Source organism: Ailuropoda melanoleuca, chromosome 8, assembly GCF_002007445.2.
Source record: "Ailuropoda melanoleuca isolate Jingjing chromosome 8, ASM200744v2, whole genome shotgun sequence".
Lineage (NCBI taxonomy): Eukaryota > Metazoa > Chordata > Mammalia > Carnivora > Ursidae > Ailuropoda > Ailuropoda melanoleuca.
Genome location: NC_048225.1, coordinates 86,654,637 through 86,660,935, shown reverse-complemented (window position 1 = coordinate 86,660,935; position 6,299 = coordinate 86,654,637). Strand labels below are relative to the sequence as shown.

Here is a 6,299-nt window from a genome sequence, read left to right as displayed (position 1 = left end):
GTGATTTTGCTTCAAAATAATTAAGTGGTGATGGGAAGGAGTGAGGTGGAGGAGAAATGAGAGCATAGCTGAAACAAGATGGATTGTGAATCTTTTTTTGAAACTGGGGTTTTATTGCATATTTTTCTCCACTTTTATTTATGTTTGAATTTTTCCATAAATCAAAGTTTAAAAAACGAGAGACACTATTAAAGAGGGAAAAGACAAATAAGGTGAAAGAAGATATTTACAATATATAAAACCAGAAAGGGGGCCTATGTCCAAAATATATGAAGAATACGTACATATGATTAAGAAAAAGACAGTCAACTCAAAAAAAAAATTAGCAAAAAAAAGTGAAAAGGCACAAAAGAGAATTCCTAAATGGTTAAAAAAATATGAAAATGATGTTAATCTAATTAGTAATTAAGAAAATAAAGCCACAATACTACACAGTCAGTGACACAATTTACCATATATATAAAACATACACACATACAACATACACACATGTACATACACACTGGAGAGAGAAGCCCCGGAGTTCAGCAGCAACGTCATGATAATGTTAGCCTAGGATGGTGAAGATTAAAAATGTTGACAATACCAAGTGTCTGTGAGGAGGTGGTGTAACCACAACTCTCATACACAGTTGTAGGAGAGAATATTGGTACAACTAGTTTGGAAAACAGTTTGGGAGTATCTACCAAATGTGAATATGCCTACCCCTACCCCTATGACTCAGCAATCCCATTCCTACTAGATACCCTTAAATGTGTGTATACATATTTACATATATTTCCATACGACAAGTGAGAATTTTGGTAGTAACAGGTAATATTATTCATAATAGCTGGAAACTGGAAATGACTGAAATGTCCACCAACAGTAGAATGAATAAACAAGCACAGTTTATTTATATACTAGAATACCATGCAATAAAGAAAAATAATGAACTATTGCTACATACACCACTACAGATGCATATCAAAAACATAATATTGATCAAAAGATGCCATCCGCACACAAATACAAACTGTGTGATTTCATTTAAATAGCATTCATAAATGAGCAAAACTAATCTGATCTGTAGGAGACAGAAGTAAGGATAGATGTCACATATGGGGAGAAGGAGGGGTCCTGATTGTTGAGGGACATGATAGGGCTTTTGGGTTAGGGCAATATTCTGTTTCTGGACCTGAGTAGTAATTATGGAAGTGCTTGCACTTTGTGATATGAGCCCTTGGAATTTGTGCATTGTTTTTGATATGTAGATTGTACTTCAGTAAAGGAGGTCTGTTAGAACAGTAGAATGATAGGGGCTAGGAGAAGGAATTCTGATAGATGACAGTCACTTTAGCATAGCAGAATTATGAGTGAATTTTTTAAAAATCTTGCTTTTAATTTGGTTGTTATGATAAATAAAATTTGTGTGGGAGGAAAATTAATTTATTGTTTGTTCAAATACATATATAAACTGGAGATGGAGGCGCTTGAGTTCTGGGCCAGGACCACAACAATTACAACCAGAAAAAATTGTAAAGCTGTATTACAACAGCCCCCCCCGCCCCAAAATCTTGCTCCAGTTGCCTGGGTGGCTCAGTTGGTTAAGCATCTGCCTTCGGCTGAGGTCATGATCCAAGAGTCCTGGGATGACGTCCTGTATCGGACTCCTTGCTTGGTGGGGAGCCTGCTTCTCCCTCTGCCTGCTGCTCCTCCTGCTTGTGTTCTCTCTCTCTCGCTGACAAATAAATAAATAAAATCCTTTTTAAAAAAATCTTGCTCAAAAAGGTGTGAACTTCTAATTTTAAACAATATAATTTTCAGGCACATCCTCCAAAAAAAACAAACAAACAACTATTGCAATATATATCTAAGTAGTTGAATAAGGTAATGAACTACAAGGCAATCAGATGTTGGGAGAAAACTACTAATAATAACTTTGGTTTTGAAAGAAATATCCTTTCTTTTTCTTTTAGAGTTGATTTTTTAAAATTGCGGTATAATTGACTATAACATTATATTAGTTTCAGGTGTACAACATAATGATTTGATATTCAGATATACTGCCAACTGGTCACCACAATAAATCTGGTTAACATCCATCACCATTCATAGTTAACTTTTTTTCCTTGTGATGAGAACTTTTAAGACCTACTCTCCTAGCAACTTTCAAATATGTGATACAATATGATTAACTACAGTCAATGCTGTACCCTTTCTGACAGTATTTAACCAGTCAAGGTCAACAACTTATTAAGGATATTCTGAATTCCCATAATAAAACCATGTCATCTGCATGTAAAAGATTATTTATCTTTCTGTTCTATATGGTGGGATGTAGTCCACATCTGATTAGTAGAATAATAAAATTTTTGAGATGTGAAGTTCTTTATTCCTGTGATGGGAAGATTTTGGGTTGGGAGGGATTGGGCTTTGCTCCTCATTTTGGGAAATATTTCCCTTTTTATTGTCTTTGTAATAAAGTTCGATTTTAAATTTTATGAATTATGATATGTGTCCTTTCCTCTTACTTTTTAAACTAGCATCATAATATAAAGATGGTTTAAATTGGGTACATGGAACTGGGTGGGAAGGAAGGGATTTACCTCATACAAGAGGAATCCTGTCTTTACCTGAACATGGCCACAAAAGATATGTTATCTTGTTATGCTTGGACTTGTACCAAGGACCCAGGAAGGATCTATAAACCCAACACAAAGGATCGTGTGTAGTTAGTGTAACTTTGAAGAGGGATATTGTTAATTCTCTTCCAGTATCACATTAATTTTCATCTAAGTTAGAATTCCTATTTGATAACCTGAAAACCTTGGAAGTTTGAGGCAGCTCTTCTTTACACTCGACCATGACCTTTACACAGCAGAAAAGGAAACAGCACTGGATGGGGAACCAGAAAATGCAGGCTCCAGTCTTGATCTTGCTGCTTGCTAGAGATCACTTAATCTCTTCAAGTCTTAGTTTCGTCAACTCCACATAGTTAATATCTCCAGCTTCAGAGTTATTGCACTTTGAAAAACATAAGACAGAAGGTAAATATAGGCTAACATCATTATTTTAGTAGTTAACTTATATTTACATTACATTTTAAATATAAAAGATAAAGCATAGTGGTGCTTAGGCTTGGTAAAAATACAGGGAAGTGAAGGCAGCAAAAACTAAGGAATGGGAAAATGGACACACTGGTAATTACAGAAGATTTTTTAAAAGGGCAAAGTTTCGATGTTAAAAGGTCAATATAACCCTTTAAGTTATTTTTCTAACTATCACACATTCTCAGTTTGGATGCAGTAGACATCTATTGTATTTTTCTACCTTGTAAACTGCCCCTTTCTGGTGACAGCAATCGCCTTCCTGAAGAACTGCTTTTCCCAAACTCCCTGGCTTTCTGGTGGGCTGCTTTAGTGACATTACTCTATTCAACTGGCCAGGGGTAGGTATGCCCAGGGATTTGCAGGTGAACCAAGCCTGGAAAATCAGCAACCTTCCTTGAAATTGTTTAGATAGATCCTGATAGGGGGAAATCTCTTTTCTTTGGAGTTGTAAGTGGGATTTAAAAAAAAATTTGGAACTCTTTTGTCTGTATAATAAACAACCACATCCTCTCACTCTACCTTTCTTGCTGCATAGAGACCCTGGTGGTTGAGCCCTAATATCATTTTTTTAAGGGGTCTGAAACCATTTCTCTCATACCTTCACATTTTTCTTCTAAACACCACATCTGTTAACTAGATAATGTAGTTTGTAAGCAGTTAAGAACATGTATTATTAAAGGACCATGGAATTTTTATTTAAAAAACAGGGTCACCTTGGAGTGCATGGGTGGCTCAGTCGGTTAAGCTCTTGAGTTCGCTCAGGTCATGATCTTGGGGTTGTGAGATCGAGCCCCACGTTGAGCTTCCTGATGGACTTAGGATTCTCTCTCCCTCTCCATTTGCCTCCCCTGACTCCCCCCAACCCTGAAAACAAACAAACAAACAAACAAAAACCCGTAGGATAACCTTAAGTAAAAGAAAATCTCACACACTTTCACTTTATTTAAAAAATACCGTCTATTTAGTAAACAGTAAAATCTCCAGGTACCTAAAATACTTAATTTGTTGTCACAAAATATCTAATTAGCATTAAGTTCTCCAAATGGTCTTAAAATTTTTGTTTTAACCTTTGTTTTGTTTGAATCAGGATTCAAACATTGGAGAAAAGTTTTGTTTTGTTAATTTTTTTTTAAAATTTTTTTTTTTAAAGATTTTTAAATTTATTTATTCAACAGAGATAGAGACAGCCAGCGAGAGAGGGAACACAAGCAGGGGGAGTGGGAGAGGAAGAAGCAGGCTCATAGAAGAAGAGCCTGATGTGGGGCTCGATCCCATAACGCCGGGATCACGCCCTGAGCCGAAGGCAGACGCTTAACCGCTGTGCCACCCAGGCGCCCCTGTTAATTTTTTTTTAATCAAGCACATGGCCTGGGCCCAGTTACATTTTACCTCTCTCCAAAATAGGTATTTCCTTGTCACATTCCCATGAGCAACAGAATTTAGAAATTAATTCAAAGTCTCTTTATGTACTTTACAAATATCAGATGACGTTCTGGAAATGAAATTATGGGTCAGAAGTAATAAAGTTACCCTTGGCCATTAAAATCCAAAAGGGAGCAGTGACAATGAACATTTACTTTGATTTTGCAAACTTTGGGGTTTCCTTACCTTTCTCTGTTTTGACTTGGTAGAAAACAAAAGGAGCTCCACCACTTGGTTTGCCAATATCTAAGAAAATTTCTAAGGGCAAATGCATTAATATGTTTACTTAAATATATTTATTAAAAATATCTGTAGTTTTATTTACAACTAACATTCTTATCTTCATCCTATATGCCTTTGTTCTCAAGTACAATGAAAGACTGAGAAAAAAAATATCATCCTCTCTAGGTATAAATGAATATATTTATTTTGCTTCAACTCAAATACGAAAAAATTAAAATACTGTTACCCACAGTCCCACAACTTTCTTCTTCCAAAGTGGAGGTGCCAAAGTTAGTCATGCATCATCTTCACCCATCTCATCAAATAAATGAACAAGTGATCCGTGCACCTGCTAAGCAAACTCAGCATTTTGGCACACCCCCCCCCCCCAGACCATTATCCTTAAAGTCCTTCTGGAGCTAACACTGACCCCAGCCATAGTAACCTAACATTCACTTAGTTCATTATTTCAGATCCCCACTCTCTAAACGGAACTACTGAATCCAAACCCAGGTATGGGGTTTTTTGTTTCTTTTTGTGGGGTTGGGTTTTTTTCGGGGGGGCATGTATTGATTATTTTCACTTTAAGATTTGGAAAAGTTAAAAAAAAAAATCTGTCTCATGAGCACCCAGTAGTTGCATCCACTTTGCCTAGAGACTCCAAATGTTTAAAACCACCGATCCAGGGCCGTCCAGTTTCACAGCACCCTGCTTTCCCGATCCTTGCTTGTCGTATCAGCACTGGGTAAGTGCCCAGAGGTTCTGATCTGAGACTAAAACTCATGATCTTCTGGCTCAGGTTCTGTGAACTGAGTCATTCTGGCACGGAGAATATTCCGTGACTCAGCAGGCCCGAAAAGGAGGATGTCAGATCCAGATAATTTCGAGTCTTTTAAAGGCAAGATGGGGAACATAAACAACACAGTGGAAGAATTTCGCAGTGGGTCTGTCTACCCAGGGGAAAAATGTCATTCCATTCCCAGCCCTTTCACTTCCTTCTCTGCCCCTGTTAAACGACGGGTTACACTTTAATTTAGAGGCAGGAAATTGCTTCAGAAAATTCATTTTGATGCTGAGACCAAGACCCTTAATTCTCCGGGGACTGTGTCAGTCCCCTGGACTCCCCCGGACCCCTCCTTGGAAAAGGTTAGAGCCCCCCCCCCCCCCGGCCCGCGCAGCAGGGGGCCTTCCCGGGGCGGCCGGCGGGGCCGAGGAGCCTGCGGGCAGCTCCCACCATCAGGTCCCTCGGGTCCCGGCCCCAGGGCGCGGCCGGCTGGACGCAACTACTGACACCTGGTGGGGCGGAGATCCGCGCTGCCGCGACCCAGGTTGGCGCGGGGCCCAAAGGCCGATTCCAAGTGACCTCATCGACCCAGCGTCGCCCCTTTAAGGCTCCCTCCATTACCCCTTCCCCCAATCAGAGCCCTCCGGGAACACGGAGCCCAGGGACCCCGGCGTGCAACTCCCGCAGGGCGCTGGCTCTCCTCAGCCTCCTCTTCCCTCCCAGCATGCACCGCCCCGCCGCCCCTCCCCTCCCCCGCTCTCCCTCCGCCTCCCCCTTCC

General features: G+C 39.7%; 1 long non-coding RNA gene across 5 annotated transcripts; it reads right to left on the bottom strand.

Annotated features, from left to right (window-relative positions):
* Positions 1 to 890: 890 nt before the first annotated feature.
* Positions 891 to 6,257, bottom strand: LOC109490329. 5 transcript variants are annotated; one of them, XR_004627281.1, is made up of 5 exons: positions 4,701 to 6,257; positions 3,806 to 3,956; positions 2,801 to 3,006; positions 2,589 to 2,683; positions 1,662 to 1,720 (listed from the first exon to the last, which is right to left on the bottom strand). It is a non-coding gene; the product is annotated as an uncharacterized LOC109490329 (long non-coding RNA). The 5 variants fall into 5 exon arrangements; XR_004627282.1 differs by having other exon boundaries at positions 1,666 to 1,720; positions 2,616 to 2,683; XR_002143645.2 differs by having other exon boundaries at positions 891 to 2,683.
* Positions 6,258 to 6,299: the final 42 nt, after the last annotated feature.